This window comes from Gambusia affinis, linkage group LG22 (assembly GCF_019740435.1).
Source record: "Gambusia affinis linkage group LG22, SWU_Gaff_1.0, whole genome shotgun sequence".
NCBI lineage: Eukaryota > Metazoa > Chordata > Actinopteri > Cyprinodontiformes > Poeciliidae > Gambusia > Gambusia affinis.
The window spans coordinates 2,885,412-2,902,721 of record NC_057889.1 but is presented as its reverse complement, the minus strand read 5'-3'; the positions used below and the strand labels follow the sequence as shown (position 1 = coordinate 2,902,721).

At 36.1% G+C, this 17,310-nt stretch overlaps 1 long non-coding RNA gene across 1 annotated transcript; it reads left to right on the top strand.

Annotated features, from left to right (window-relative positions):
* Positions 1–1,064: 1,064 nt before the first annotated feature.
* On the top strand, positions 1,065–15,308 carry LOC122825220. The gene is made up of 4 exons (XR_006369596.1): positions 1,065–1,205; positions 10,641–10,744; positions 13,304–13,412; positions 15,226–15,308. It is a non-coding gene; the product is annotated as an uncharacterized LOC122825220 (long non-coding RNA).
* Positions 15,309–17,310: the final 2,002 nt, after the last annotated feature.

Genomic DNA, 17,310 nt, shown 5'->3' with positions numbered 1-17,310 from the left:
CGTCTGCACCCACCTGACACGCAGCAGTTGACGTAAAGAGACGCAACTCTGACCTGGAGTTTCTAAAACGCTCCACAGTTTGATGTAAAAATGGCTGATAAATATACGGCAAGTCAGTACGTCACATAATGTCACACAATGTTTATATCATCTGATAGGATCTAATTGGCACATTGAAATATGTGGTGAATGTAATAATCTCACAAGAAACTAAATAATTATCCCCCAGCTGCTTCATTAAGCAGCACCTGGTGGTGATTTTCTTTCTCTGAATGTGAAACACGTCGACCTCATTCACCGGTACACGGTGGCATTCTGTCTAGTCAGGGGTCAAAGGTGCTGATTGGTAGATTGAAGAAGAAATGGAGAAAAAAGTGACTTCTTATTGACAGGAATTGTTCAAATTGTGGGGTAAAGTAAATGTTCCGACTCCATGGTGCTTAAAAATAGTTTTTTATTTCTGTTTTCTTGATCTTATATGTGCTTTGATGCTTTGAATGGGACACGCAGCAGATTGGTTAGATTATGTTTACTTACCTAATTTATAATTATGGAAGAGAATGTCCACTGTGAAAAATAAAAATGTGACTTTAATCTCAGAATTTTATATTTAATTTCATAATTCTGACTTTTTCCTTATAATAACTTATTTAATAACTTTAATTCTTGAACCCACTTATATGTACTAAAGTTGTTTACATCCCATTTTATTTCAAATAATATTTTTTTTATTGTATTTTTGTTCTTAACTATAACTTCAAGATTTGAGACCTTTACTAATGCATATTGTTACACAATAAATAAATGATTTAACTTCACTGGATTACAAACAAAGTCCATTTTCAGACTCATAGCTGGACGGTAATTTAGATTAAATACGTTTTAGATTTATATATGGATTAAAAACGACAAACCAATAGAAATAAATTATTTGGATAGTGTGGAATATTTTTCAAACCTTTTAATTTAGGATAGGAGATTAATCTGTCCCTTTTCATGTCTTTTTTTCTGGACATTTTATGAATCATTACCTTCCAAATATCTCCAGGACTGTCAACATGAAAAAATGTAAACTTCACACCAGTGGCTGCTGAGAAGAAGAAGAAGAGCATGATGAATGAGAGGAACGTCGACTATTTGAAGCCACTTGACTCTTTCTCTCCTTGCACTCGTGCAGCTGTCAACGACAACTGCTCTTCAACTTGGTAAACACACACACACACACACGCACACACACACACATTGTCCCTGTGTGCAGCGTGCAAGCTGAGCCTCCGACCCTAATAAAGGGGCCATTTAGTGTGAGTGGAGTCCGGCCCTTCTGGGACAACTGGTGTGATGTAACTGGAGGGGAAAACACACCACTGTCCAAAACCCATTTCTAAGTGTTAAGTTTTAGCAGCTTGTGTTTCTATTCCTCACTGTGGGACTTAGTATTTATAATTAAAAGTAGATATAACACTTACAATGATTTATGTATCAGAACAAATTATTTAATTTGAGTTTAGGTTCATCTTATTCAGTGGCAACATTGCAAAAACGCAAAATATTACCAAGTATTTTTGGTCTACTTTCTAGTGCAGATACCTTAGTAAACAGAAGCAACTTTTCAGCAAGATGTAGCTGCTTGTTTTAAGCCAATAATTCCTTAATATTGATGAGAAAATACTTAATCCATTGGCAGATTTTTTTCATTTAAAACATGTCAAAATTGTTTTGTTCTAAGTGAAATAATCTGTTAATGGAACTCGAAATTTGTCTTCAATGTTAAATAACTATTGATTTAAAAGAAGCAGCTACATCTTTCTGAAAAGTTACTTGTGAATTAATTTTATCTTATTTGAAGTGTACTAATATATTTACGCTATGAACTAGACCAAAAATACATACCAAAAAACAGAAACACTGCAATTTTTACCTACTTCAAAATAAGAGCATGAAAACAATTGTCTGATTTATAAAAACAGAGTTAAATGTTTGTTTCTGGAGTGTATGTAAATATTTGTTTTCAATTGTCCTTAGTCATTTTTAGTTATTTTTTTGCTTTTTAATGCAGACTAACGAAAAAAGCAAAAGATTCTCATCATTATGCGGTATTGTAATGTACATGTGTTGCGTTTCCTGGGAGAAATTAAGATTTCAAAAGTTGTATTGGTTTCATTCACTAATTGGAAGCAAAATGAGAAAAGGAGGAAGAAGTTGAACAAGAGCCGCTCCATATGTTGTGTTTCTCAGCGACGCGGAGACAGCTGTAGATTAATTTCAACCTCTGACTCTGGTGACGACAGACATGAAAAGGATGGAGTGCTCCTGTCCTTTTGTTGTTAATACGCACAAACACTCATGTATTTAATTTTCCGTTTCTCACTGGAGCATTTAACCCAGAAAGAAAGAGGTTTTACAAAGACGCGAACGTTAATTCAGACTGAGAAGGTGTGACGTGCTAATTGAGTGAAACAGAGCTGAGTTCAGGGACAAGAGCCTCCTTTCAATCAGGCTGCCATTGATTCAGTGCTTTAATAACTCGTTAACATCATTATCTATTAATCACAACATATAATGCACAGGGCTGCACAGTGGAGCAGTTGGTAGCTCTGTTGCCTTGCAGCAAGAAGGTCCTGGGTTCGATTCCCAGCCCGGGGTCTTGTTGCATGGCGGTTGCATGTTCTCCCTGTTCTCTCTGGCTTCCTCTTACATTGGTCTCTCTAAATTCTAAATTCTAAATTCTCCCTAGGTGTGTGTGTGTGTGAGTGTGTGTGTGTGTGTGTGTGTGTGTGTGTGCAGGGTTGTTTGTCCTGTCTGTCTCTGTGTTGTCCTGCGACAGACTGGTGACCTGTCCAGGTGACCTGTCCAGGTGACCCCGCCTTTCGCCCAGAACGTAGCTGGAGAGGCAGCAGCACCTCCTGACCCCTCTATGGAAAAGGGTGTCAGAAAATGGATGGATGGATATATTGCACAGTTTTAGCATTTTATATTTATGATCATTTATCAGCTAGCAGATCTGTAGTCATTCACAGTTTAAATGTGTGCAGTTTCAATTAATTGTTTTCCCAGTGTATTTGCTCATGTTTCACTTCTTTTAATTAATTTAAAAGGAAAAATGAACATTTATTAAGCACTTCACAGCTTCATACAGTGTGCAGGATTTAGCCATGTACATGTAATTTCCTGCAGTTTTTGGCAAGTTAATGGTATAAATAAGGCTAACACTTTAAATGTAAAGTTGTGAAATTACAAAATTATTAATAAAAAGTTGTAAGAATAAGCGGAAAGCTCCAATTTACTGACAGATTTCATTACGAGCTAAAAAATAGTTCCAGCACCTGTGAGAGGAAGCTAACATTCTTTCTGTTTGGAATCCTATAATCCCCTCTGGTTACTTTTCTTATAGATAATGTTGAGTTTATTCAAAATTATGAAGAAAATATGGGAATTTTCAACCTTGTTTTCACAAAATAACTCCAGCTCAATTTTCTATTCATTTGGCTCAAATTCCGACAAAACAGACAGTTTCATAAGTAATAGCAAGGACAGAAACCAACAGAAAAAATACCATGTGATTAGTAATCACTCAATTTACAGTAATTCTGACTGAAATTAAGTATGGTAGTCAAAATTAATTGCCAATATTCAGTGAAGAAGCCAGAAGATTTTGTACCTGAGAGGTGCAGAAACTGGGATTTTAGCTTTTCTTCTTTGCAAAACAGCACAAGCTCAGTGAGACTGGATGGAAAGTAGAATAAATTTTCTATTGGCTAGAAATGTTATCGATCAAAGCTCGCAATTTCAACTCTTGTCTCGCCAGCAGGGGGCGCGTCTGAGTGAGGTGGTTTTATGCCTGAACCGGGGCTGTACGGTTTAACCAATAGAAAAATTCAACTGCAGTGGCAACTGTTCAACCCAAGAGGGCAGCACTGAGGCAGTTTTAGGTCAAATATTGCAGAAGTGAACAAATTTACATGAAAATGTCAACAACATTTGACATTTGACATAAAGATGCTAAAGATAGCATCTTTAGAGACCAAATTTTACAGTTTATCTGCAAAATAAAAAATAAAAAAATGGCGATTTGGGGTTTGATTAGTCTTTGATTCATATTCATGCAACCATTTTAACACGTAGACTGATTGATTTAAACCAGAATATGTTCAAGCAGATGAACCAGATGAACGACAGTTTTGGATTCAGTTGTTTGCAGTGGATTTTGTTTTTGGGGGTATAGGAGTAAAAGGGGGATGAACACATACGACAATTCTCTCATTTTATTTGGAAAAGACTCTTGTTGATACAATTCCGACAGTAATTGTTGGTCAATTACAGTTTGAAGCTGTAATTGACCAAGTTGGAAAAATTAAACCCAAGCGTTTGAAAATATTTCGTCCACATAGTTTGATTTTTTTTTTTTTTTTTTTTTTTTTTTTTTGCGCTTTCTCTTCGGCACCTGCTGGACAGAAGTCCAAATGCTAAACGCAGATCGCTTTGTGAAACAACGGAAGCCGGACTGCCTGCTTCTCCTCTACCTTTTTGAGAACAGCTGCGAAAACATCCGAAGGTTAAATGAAGTATTTATTGAAGGAATGTCCAAACGGAACACAATGAGAAGAAATACAAAGAATAAAAGGACTTTTATCATTGTTGATTTCATTTAGATGTCCTTGTCTTTCTTTTATATAGTCATCACTTCCTGCTGCGCTGATGAACCGCCAACAAAACGATCAATAATTTCATTTTTATCTCATTAAACTCTCTCTGCTTCCGTCTTCCCCTCTGAAATCCTGAAAACCTCGCGGAGGAATGCGAAGCCCGCTAATTCCTCTGAGCTGCAGAACCGCTTGCCACCGCATTCACCGCACATTAACAACTCATTCAACTGATTCCTAACACTAAAAAAGCTGAATGGCTGCCAGCTGTGCAAACGGATTCTTCTTCTCAATGAGATAAACGTCTTTCAGGGGAAACTTACAGTTTTAATTTAGAGCTGCGTTACGATCCAGTTGTTAAATCTCTATGGCAACAGCATGTTGGAGTAACTGCTGCAATTTCTGATTTGTTTGGGTTCGGATAATTGGTTTTAGATGCTACTGTTAATGCAAAGGAAAGTTATTTTGATTTCGTGTAATTTTCAATTGTGAACTAACTGAAAAACTTTCAGTCAAAAACCAAGTCATCAAGAAGAGATGTAATATTTAGAAAAGATGATCTTTGAAGTTAGAAACGTCTTAACTTTAATGTTGGTGTCAGTTCCATTACAAATCTGCGCAAATTCTTGTCTATATTCTTCTAATGTTGAAAAAAACAACCCACATTTTCACAATTGCAGTGTTTCCATAAAATAAGAACTTAATTAAGATTGTTAATGTGATAAGTCATAACAGGAAACACCATTATCCTCCTACCACTTCCTGTCGTCTTCTTCGTCTTTTCCGTCAGGAGTAACGTCCAGTTGTTGATCCCTGTTGAATGAAGTGTTTCCAGTTATTCATCATCTATCAGCCATCAGACAAGATGTCAGCGTCTTATTGAGGTGGTGGAGTCACAGCAGCTGTATGAGGGAAATTGTATTCGGACATTTTACACAAGAGCTGCAGATTCAATTCAACTTTTTATGAACTGTGAAATGTTGGGAGCGCTCTGGTGGGGAAAAAAACTTCCTCCTACTTTCTGACTTCTTCTCATTTCACCAGCATCTGCTGTTCCTTTCCAGTTTTGCAAAAATATATTTCAATACGGCTGATAAAATAAAAAAACAAAATAAAAAATTGTGGCCACAATTTAATCATGGGAAGAATTTGCTTAATTTGTGGGCACAACTTGAAGCTGCAGTATGTGACTAATAAAAAATAACTTATTTGTTAAAACTGTCACTATAGTTTATGAGACAGATGATCTGTGAAAAGACTGATCTCCTTCTGAAGCTACTATTGCAATCTGAAGAAATACACCCCCAAACAACCAATCAGAGTCAGGAGGCGGGGCTTAGCGCTATCAATCAATCTGACAGCACTAAGACAAGCCTCTCTGATTGGTTGCTTCTAATTAGAGTTTGGACAATTCAGAGGAGCTCTTTTCTTTCACAGGTTATTTGTCTTTTACCATTAGAGCTTCAACAAATGTTAATAAAAAAAAAAAGTTACATACTGCAGCTTTAATATCTTATGCAAACAATTTTATAAGAAGTCATGCAAACGGATTTTCCATGAAGTGAATTTATTTTCGTAATGTAATTTTTCACAGTTCTACAGTTGGTGGAAACCCAGCTACATCCAGTTGTTTTGGAGCAGGAATCCATCTAAAGGTTTCAGGATAGTAACCTTTGGGAATGGACTCGGCATCCCTCAATGTTCCCGTCTCCATCTGGCAGCTTTTTCCGCCAGAAACATTCCTCCAAAAAGCAGCCACAAGTTCAGGCATGCTCTGCACTGATCTCTGTGAAAGTGGGAACATCAATAATCAAATTGCAACATTTTTGCACCACTGTAGAGACGATGAGAAGGAAACTGTAGACAAATTGTCCAAATTTAAATAGACGGTTTGTTTTTGTTGTGCATTCCTTACACTCATCCTTTTTCCCACTTCCTCTATTTGGTCAGATAATTTCTTTTTCTCGTCCTCTGTCGTTTTGGCGGTGATCGCTGCAGTCTGAGCAGATCCCAGCTAAGTGAAGTTCTCGGATTTCCTCGGCGTTGACGGCTGTTTATAGGAGAGATGGAGCGGAACAGCTCCAAGACAAAAGCGGGTGAATCCCCCAGCTCTGTTCTGCAGCATTCCCCGCATTTCTACAAATGCTTGTGACAATTTGGAGAGCAAGAAGAAAGACGCAGGGCTTTCACCTTTTAACCTTCCCATTGTTACGCCTTTGTTCACCTTAAAACACAAATTGCAAGCAATTCAAGGTAGAAAAATAATGTTTTGGTTTTGTGTTTCACTCGTTTCTGTTTTGGCTGCAGTTGGAAGCATTGGGGTCTTTCAGGATGCGTTTTGCACGGTTTCTCCATGCATGTATGGGTTCTCTCTGGGTACTCCATCTTCCAAAGACATGCCTGCTAATTTGTCTGTTCCAGTTGCCAGTAGGAATGGTTCTGTGTGTCTCTGTTGCCAGGCAACAGACTAGCAGCCTGTCTCCACGCTGCAAAAACAGAAAATCTTACCAAGTAATTTAAGTCTAGTTTCTAGTACTTGAAATAAAATCAAACTAACTTATAAGTAACTTTTCAGTGAGATATAGGAGCTTGTTTTAAGTAATGAATGTCTAGTTATTAATAATAAAAAAAGAGTAGTATATACACTGGGAGATTATTTTATTTAAAACATGGGAAAATGTCTCGTTATAACTTAAATAACCTGCCAGTGGAAATAGTACATTTTCATCAGTTTTAAAGAACTATGTACTTAAAACAGTTACTTATAAGTTAATTTTGTCTTATTTGAAGATATTTGCACTAGAGACCTAAAATACTTGGTAAGATTGTGTGTTTTTTCAGTGTAGTTAGGTTGTCCTGTGTACTGGCATCGACTGAAGCTGCTGGAGGAAATCATTTTCCTCTTGTCCTCACTCTTGCCTTATTTTCTGTTATTTCCACTCCATTTTTGTTTCTGGGTTTTCACTGAATTGAAGCGACTCCAGTCTTGGCATTTTGTTCTGCTGTGACACCTTCTTAAAGGGGGTTGTTGGCTGAGCTACTGCTGTCGACAACTTAACATTGTTCTTCTAGAGGTGATACACTTGGCCTTGCCTTTCAGTGTTTAACCCTCTCCTAGTAAAAGCTGTGATTCAGGCTGTTTTCACCTGATAGTCCGTCTTCCAAAGACACTCCTGGTAATTAGTCTCTTTCAGATGCCCCTATAGGTTCTGTGGCTGTGTGTTACCAAGTAATTTAGGTCTGGTTGCCACATTTGTTACGTTTTCAACTGCTGCAGTTCTCTTTCTCATTTCACTTTGTGAAACGAACCAAACCTTTTGAAAAGCCTGTTCCCCTCCTCGCCTGTGGGGGGCGCTGCACGAAGAACCCCAGAAGGAAGCAACATCAAAACCTCTAAAAAAGACACTGAGCACAACTTTAAAACGTAAACAAAAATGGAGTAGACTCAGATTTTAGCGCTTTTAGGATTCCTCTTTAGTCTCTGGTAAAAAAAACAAACACAAATCATTTCTCCCGCTAGCATTAAACTTACACATTTGCGTGGGTTGTATTTACCCAGAATGCCATGCGCCTTTTGCTTTTAGCGCAGTCTCTGGGCTGCTTGGCGTTCACATCTACATCCCTCCAGTTTTTCACAATTCTACGATCGTTGAAATTCTCTCAAAACCAACGGAGTCTCACGTTTTCCATGCTGCATAATTGGGAATTTATAGCAAATTTTCTGCAAAAATGGTAGAAAACATTTCGTTTCAGTGATGCTAACGTCCACCTGCAGGTGGCAGAAATTCCTACTTCTACTACTCTGCTGCTTGTAGCTTTAATAATGTCAATTTATAATCTGGGATAGATAAGGCGATTGTTGGAGAACATTCATGATCTTGACGATGAAAATGAGTTTGAGTTTGATTTAATGTTCTCATCTATATTTTCTAGGTTTTTGACTTTTGTTATGCTTATTTATTTTGTTCACATTCAAAACATGTGTTGGAAAACATAAAATTTAATTGTAATGGTAGCCTTGCATGTCAGTTTATTTATTTTATGGAGATTTTACGAGACATCAGGATAACATTATCTAATCAATGTGTTGTTATTTCTTACTTCTTCCCACACTTTATAGCGTAACAGCTAACACGTCAACATCTGTATCCATTTCTCATAAAACTGTACTTTTCCTGTATCCGTCTAACACAAGCATTTTATTTTATTTCGCCTTACGGAGAACCAAACTAGCCAAATGTCAGAATCATTCAGCCTTTTTCAGCGTCAGTAAATCAGACGACAACAGAAAAACCCACTGCCAACGCTTACATCAACAACCTCAGTGATGGGAACCATTAAAAATGTCTTTAAAAGTGTCGATCAGCTTGTCATGGACCAAGCAAACTGAGAACCATGTCTGCTGGAGGCACAGCTGCGGTTCTTGTTATCCTGCCTCCGGCTGCCAAACTGTCAGCTGGACGGTTAAACAAATCCTGCTGCTGAACTCACACCAACGGAGCTTTGTTTAGATCACACATGATTTCCATTGATTTAAAGTAGACAAGTGAAAACTGCAATGTGGGCTGAACCATGAACAGTGTGGCGGTTCTTTGCCAAGCTCCAGATTCAAAAGATTCACTTGAGTTTAACCAATCCTTCTGATTCTGTGAGGTTCTTTTGAAGTTCAAGGAGAGTTTTGGTGTTTATGTGCTGCTGCTTCAACAAAAACAAAGCAAGAAAACATGCTGAAGATGCAGCTGCTTGATTCTGTTGCACATTTTAGCAAAAAAAAAAATAATTAAAATAAAATCTTTATAAGTTTGGTGAAGATGAAGGTTAAAGAGTTTGCTTTCTGAAGGAGGGGTTATAAGGAGTAAACACGAATAGTCAGTAGCTGCGTTTTTATTACACGTGAGCAAAACTTTACACTGTCAACAAAAAAACTAAATTTCAAAGTTGTGATGTTTCCATTAAATAAAAACACAATTAAAATCATGCTTTAATAAGTTTGTTCATGTGATAAGACATTAGAAAACATGTCACGTCATCATCCTCCAACTACTTCCTGTCATCTTCTATTTGTGGTTTCCACCAGTAGTAACAGATTGTTGCTGATCATGTGACTCTGGTGGTAGGAAGGAAGTGTTTCTACTGCAGTTTTGTGAAATACACCAATTTTGAAACGGTTAAAAACGACCCAACCTCATCCTAGTGCCAAACCTTTTAGTCGAAACACAAGAGTTTTGTTCTAAATTGGTTTCCATTAACCAAATTTATTTTTTAAATGTCAAATTGTGTAATTATATGGTCAAAAGAAAAGCAGTTACTGTCCTGCCTGTAATAGAGTGGTCAGATTTTATTAGGTTGCAATAGTTTTTTGGTTTTGTTGCTGTTGAGAAGTTTCGTTCTCTCCGCTACGTTTGCTTGTATTTTTTCAGCTACAATATTCAACACAGTATCTGTAAAATTCTGAATATTCACTGGTGTGAACTGTATGTGTATGTTTACCTTAATTTATTCCGTTATATTTACTCTTGTACCATTTGGGGAAAATATTGCTTTAATTATGCTGTACTTTTTTCTTTTGCTTGAGTAATTTTATTATGAAGTAATAAAATTGCTACTCTTACTTAAAAGACAAACTTGTTTTAAATAAAACATCACCAGACACACACCTCCAGTTTTGTTAAAGTTTTTTATTGAAAATATGTCTTTGTACTTACATAAGTACAAAGACATAACATTGTGGTGTTTCCATTAAATAAATGGACTTTCCTCTCATGTTGTTGGATTTCTACCAGTGGTCCTCTGATCTGACCCTTTCGACCACAGTTGTCCCCCAATCCGAGTTAAAAATACCTGAAACAAAAGAACCTGAGCGCTTTAAAGCCCCGCTTTTACTGGACTTTGCTTCCTTCTTTTCAACATGGCCGTAGATCAACCGGCCTTCGTTCACCACCAATCACTCTTCATCCCCTCCTGTCTCCGTCTCTCACACACCTGTTGCTTCTCCATTAGGATCACACACAGACAGAGAAACCCCGAGGCCCGGCGCTGCTTGCTAACACTCGTCTAGGAAGTATGGAGGAGGAAGGGCGCCTCCTCTCAGGTTACCTGTCCAGGTAAGGTGTTTGTTTAGCGTTACCTCCCAGCAGGCCGGACGTCCAGCCTGACACACACACACACACACACACACACACACACACACACACACACAGCACCCTGAGTGTTGAGGCTTTGTTGACGTTTGAGAGCTGATACCTATTATGGAAACCCTCCATGTTTTCTGACTCTTACCAACCAGCAGCAAAGACAGACTTTATAGTAATTCATTTAAAATGTCCAAATTGAGTCAAATTTTGTTGTAAGGCTCCAAATAAAATATTGTAATAAAAAAGTCCAGCAGATTATGGAAGATGATGATTAGGTCACTGAAAAAAAGCTTTAATAATTCTGACTTTAAACTCAGAATTCTGAATTTTTATGCAAAATTCTGACCTCAACCTCAGAACTTTGACTCTTTTTTTTTTCAGAACAAATCTGAGAAATCTCAGAATTTAAACTATTTTTCTCCTTTTAATTCCAGAATTCTGAAATTTATCTAAGAATCACGACTATTTTTTAAAAGTCTTGCTAAGAATTCTGAATTTAATATCAGAATTGTGACTTTTTCCCTCACAGTTCTGAAATTAAATTAATTTTTCTCAGAATTTTCACTTTGTTGTCAGAATTCTGACCTTTTTCACAAAATTCTGACTTTTTTTTTTGTAAGCAGAATTCTGATTTCTTTTTTCTCAAAAGTTTCAAGTCAAAGTTATAGCCAGAAATAATATCTATCTACTTTTTGAGACAAGATGCATCCATTGTTTGTTACGGATGAGGCAGAAACAATTCATCACTGCTTCTGAGAACTTTAGACGACAGAAAATAGAGATTATTTTTTGGAAATGTAGTTTTGTAGAGTAGCAGTGACCAATCAACGTCTCACCAGGGTGTCTAACAAAAATAACTAAATAAACATAAACAAGCAAACTTCAACATAAAGTGTGAATCATGCAAACTCACTCATGAAGACACAGCAGGAATTATTTTAATCTACCCACCAGGGTAGATTAAAATACAGTGTGTCCCAATCAATGGACATACTGTAACATTCGCAGATACAGTTATATTAAACATAATGGCTGTGATTAGTTTTTGTAATATTTCTGAAGTGAAATAAGCTGACTTGCAATGGTTAAGTTGTAAATTGAATTAAGATGATATCTGTTGTGAGTCGGGTCAATTTAAAGGAACAGAACTGAATTAAACTTTGATTATTTGAGCCAAACTGTTACATTACAAGCATAAAATGGAAGTCAGATGGAATTAGTTGGTAGATTTATTTAATTTTTTAGTTTTATTTGTTTGTTTTGCCTGTTTTTCCCCCCCAGAGTCAGTGTAGTTTTAACCAGAGCAAACTGAATTATTTGGAATGGAAACAAAAGAAGGTTTGTTTAGAAGTCTAATTAGTTTGTAAGAACATGAAGTTTATGTACGTTTTCTTCCCTCTGAAGCGGTTTTAAACTCTTCAGCATTCCTCTGCAGTTTAATGCTCTGCAGGAGGTTTGTGTGGCTCCTCAGAGCCGTGACTAAACAAACCGAAAGCCCGCTCAAAGAAACCCGACACTTTCTGCAGCAGATGACGAGCAGCGAGTATATTTAGCAGAAAGATTTGTTTCTTTATGATGTACGTCTTCTTTCAGCTCAGTGTGATGCAAAACACTTCCCAAAACAGAACTAATGAAGAGTTAAATGTTTTTAAAGATTAAACACCTTTTATATCTAAAGTATTTTCTTTAAGATGCATATCTTTCTGATGTAAAAGAAACGTTAAACATTGAAAGATCCGTAAAGCTTACAAGATGCCACAACATTGCTTTAAAGGAGGTTTCTAAATCTAAAAAATGTCGTGTTACACTTTTTCCATTCCAAAAACACAAAATCTGACTAAGTATTTTGGTCTCATTTCAGTGCAAATATCTTAGTTCACCGTAAATAAGACAAAACTAATTTCCAAAATATTCTCAGCAAGAAATAGGAGCTTGTTTTAAGTCAATAATTCTTCAATATCGATGAAAAACAGTTCAACTAATAATTATTTCTCCTTTAATATAGGAATAATTTGTTGTTATAAGTCAAATATACTACTTTTTCATTTGCACTAGAAACTAAAATTACTTGGTAAGATTTTACGTTTTTGTAGTGAAAAAGTGGAACAAGATATTTTTTTCCCGTTTTATAAGTTATAATTTGGGAAAAATTTCATTGATATTAAGGAACTATTGACTTAAAACCAGATCTATTTCTTGCTGAAAAGTTATTTGAAAGTTAGTTTTGTCTTATTTTAAGTTTGCTAAGATATTTGGCTGTAAACTAGACAAAAATGCTTGCTAATATTTTTAATAAACCTAGATATTAGCAGTATTTTAAGTAAAGAATGAAGTGCCTTTTTGTAGGTTTTATTAAATGAGTATTAAAGCAGCAAACTGGGCTCCTTCAGCCCTAACATGAGGCGTGGAGCGGCTGGAAGTGTGGCCTCTGCGGGCTGACTGTGGGAGAACAGGTGGGCATAGTTTCTGTCAGACAGTGAGAGATTGATGGAGTGGGTTAGAGCGCTGACGGCGGGTATTCCCTTACAGTAATGGCAGAGCCGGAGACAGCTGGGCACTGGACCCGATGCGCGCTGCGCTGCGTCCACGGCCCATGGAGATGCGTTGTGTTCCTCCTGAAACAACTTCATGTGGGACGGTAAGATGCAATCTGACCGAAAAAGAGCGGTAGATTTAAAATAAACCATAATTAAAAACAACACACCGCTCTGTTAGCAATGCTACTATCATGCGTCCTTGAACTGGTTAAGTTTGTGAGCGATACGAAACATGTTCATTACATTTTTATCCCCACAAAATCAATCTTAAATTACGAGATTTTAGGGATAATTTTCATGGTCACATGCATGCATGCAACAACGTCACTACAGCTGCCATAGTTTGTCTCCTTCATGGTGAAGAATACATCTAGTCAGTAGCGACCCCTAACGTTAGGGAGGATAACTACAGCAAACAAAAGTGAAGCGTCTTCAAGACCTTAATTAGATAAAGAAAAAACGTATTGTATGATGTGTTGGTTAAGAAAATTTGATAATCTGTTCAATTTAATGGGGAATATTTCATTTTTACCACACGCAGCAAAAATACAAAATATTACCAAGTAATTTTGTTCTAGTTTCTAATGCAAATATTTTAATACACTTGAAATAAGACAAGAAATAATATCTTGTTTGAAGTCAATAATTCCTTAATATCGATGAAAAACTTCTTGTTCTTATTGTTAGATAATTTTTTACTTATAACAAGGTATTCTTCCCATCTCAAAATTTTAATTAAACTTTTTCATCAATATTAAGGAATTATTGACTTGAAACAATTCCTTTCTTGCTGAAAAGTTATTTGTAAGTTATTTTGTTCTTATTTCAAGTAACTAAGATATTTGAATTAGAATCTAGACCAAAAATACTTGGTTAGATTTTGTGTTTTTACAATGAAAGGCTGGCGACTGTGGGAAGAAACGACTGTCTTTTAACGTGATCCTTCCTGCTCCAATGGCTGCAGGTCTTTTTAAGGTGATTCAGTTTGTGTTGTCACAAAATTGATCAAGCCTTTAATCTCACCATTTGGTTTTATGTATTGTTCTCAAAGACACATTTGAAGAAAATCAAGGAGAAAATTATTCTACAGGATTCCATAGATGCAAAAATAAAAGAAAAAATAAATGTAACGACTTGCACTACAATTATTTCAGTGAAAAACATTTTTTTAAAGCAATTTCCTCATTTTTTATCTCTCAAATATTTTTGCAGAACAAACATGGACAAAGACGCTCTGGAATGAATAAAGCAATTTCCTCAAACGCCTCTCTCCAGTCTGATGAGTTTGATATGATGAAGCCGTTTGTGCTGAACATTTTTATCCGTCCATTTCAGGTCTTTAACCAAACGTCGAAGGCGGACATGCTAAGCTACGTCTTTACTGTTTCTCTCGCTCCCGTACAAAACCTCTGTGAACTCCCCAGAGCGAAAAATACCGTCACTGTTTGGAGTTTGAGAGGCGAGCAGTGTTTAATCACACATCCTTCAAAACCGCATCGCCGCATAATGAGTCCAGTCAAGGGCAAGTCTCTTAAGAAATGCTTTAATCAAAGTAAAAATGCACTCAATTTAAGGAACAATGTCTAAAAAAACCTCATTCTGCGTCTGTTTTCCGTCGGACGAGGTTGTCACTGGAATCTCACAAAGCGCTCCATGTTTTGAAAAAGCAATAAATGAGTTTTTTTTCCCCCCTGGTCCGTAATACAAAACGGCCATGATATGTTCATTGGTCTTGATAAGGACGGTCCGTAGGGAGAAAAAAAAACTATTACGCAGCTGTATCAGGATAACCGTTTGTAGAATAGGATGTATTAATTTAGTGTTTGCTCTCATTTATGATGTTATCCCGCTTTAGAAAAGAGGACAATGTAATTTAATCTTCTGCACACCTTTGATTACACATTTCTTCCATAGAGAGAAAAGAAATTCAATTCATCTGGACTCTGGAAACGACAAGAAAGTGTCTTACAGGTGGCGCTACTAAACACACAAACAGCTTTTATCCAGATCCCTGAGAGATGTTTCTACATTTAAATCAGTTTAATTAACCTGACCGCAATGGTTTCCTACAATCCCTGAGTTTATTCTTAGAAACATTAGTAATCTAAAACACTGACTGCAATAGTAAAAGTTTGAGAATTATTACTGCAGTATAAGTGAACAGATTGTAGCTAAAGTAGCAGCTTATTTTGCACCTGACTCCAAAAAATAAAAGCTGTTTTTGTTGTTGTGCTCATATTAGTAACACAAACTGGTGCAGGAGGTTTATTAGATTGTTAAATGTATTTTTTTATTGCTTATAATTAAGCTGTCTTATTAAAATCATAAACTTAAATATATCTTATAGGAATTTTAAATGGTATCCCATCTTAAGGGTCATATTTATGAAATGGAAGAAATTTTATTTTATGAAAAAGCATCAAAATTGTCTGTATTTGTCTTCAATACATTCACTGCAATTACACTGAAAAAAGTAAATGGAGCTCCAACTTATTTGGTCACAAATAATTGAAGTTTGTCAAACTTACTTTATTTATGTTTGTTTAACTGGACAATAAACTAAATAAATTAGCTTGGATGAGCTTCATTTGATGACTTTTGTCCAATTATTTGAATATATTTAATTTTTTATAGGAAGCTGAACTTCTACCCAGTATAAAGTCTTTTACAGCTTCTAACTGGTATTATTTTGTTCCAGTATCATCCTCCGTCCATTTTCCAGTCAGCTTTGAGCAACTTCCCTGTCCCCACAGCATGATGCTGCCACCGCAATGTTTTATGGTGGGTGTGTTTTCAGAGTGACATGCAGTGTTTTCATGTTGGTCCAACAGTTTAATTCTGCTTTTATTTGACATTATTTTGAAGTCATGGAGTAAACTCAAGTTTATTCGTATAACACATTTCAGCCACAAGGTCACAAAAATCACTTTACAGAATGAAAACATGACACAAAAAACAAACAAAAACATCAAATTACAGTAACAAAATAAAGAAAAGTAAAGAAAGTTGCAATTAAAGCTGGAATTAATTTATTTTCCAGTTATTATTAATGAAAAGCAGCTCTAAAAATGTTGGGTTTCACCCTAAACTTAAAGGAAATCAGTGTTTCAACTGTTTTTTAGTTTTCTAGAAGTTTGTTCCAGATTAGATTAGCATAGAAACTGAATGCTGTTTCTCTATTTGATTCTGCTTCTAAAATGTAATTTTAAACGGATCACTTTCTTGCCATTTTTTAAAACACAGTGGTTTATTTCAATTTTTAGGATTTAAAATAAAGATAAACATAAGAGAGGATGGATTTTGGATTTTATTCCAAACTAATATGTTCTAGAAATGTTACTGGGACTTTAACTGAGAATTAAGAGCAAATAAAAAATTGGAAAACAGATAAAAACCTGCATTTGTTACTATATCTGTATTTAAAAACATAAACTGGTTAATTTTAGTTTTCAGTCAAAGTTATTAAGATCTTTTATGGAAGAGCCAAAGAGCCACTTCCAGACTATAATATAGAAAATTATGAATTACTCAAGAAGTTAAAGTTCTGTTATCTTTTTACTTTAAGATGCTTCACATCTCAGTTTAGTTTTTGCACAGTTGTTGTAAGATACTCATGCCTACTTACTACAACCTACAAATCAGCTAATGAAATGCATTTAAAAGAGACAGAAAAGTGTATTTGGTGTGTTTTGTTGTCATTGTTTAGTTCCACGGTTCAAAAGAAAGAAGCAACCCTGAGCTGCAGCTGCAGAAAGAAACCCATCTTTTATTTTTTAAGGAGAGGGCGGCGTTCCTAAATTGAGGTCTGACAGTCGGATATTGATTGAGCTGAAACCTTGGACGCTGCAGAGCCCACACCTCTCCCTCGGTCTGCTGGATTTAGCATTGTTCTGGAAGAGACTGACCTTCAACTTGACTGATGGATAATCTGTTAGCAAAACAATGGATGAGACCTGAAACTTTCCCAAAGAAAACATCAGTTTTTATTAGACAATCTGG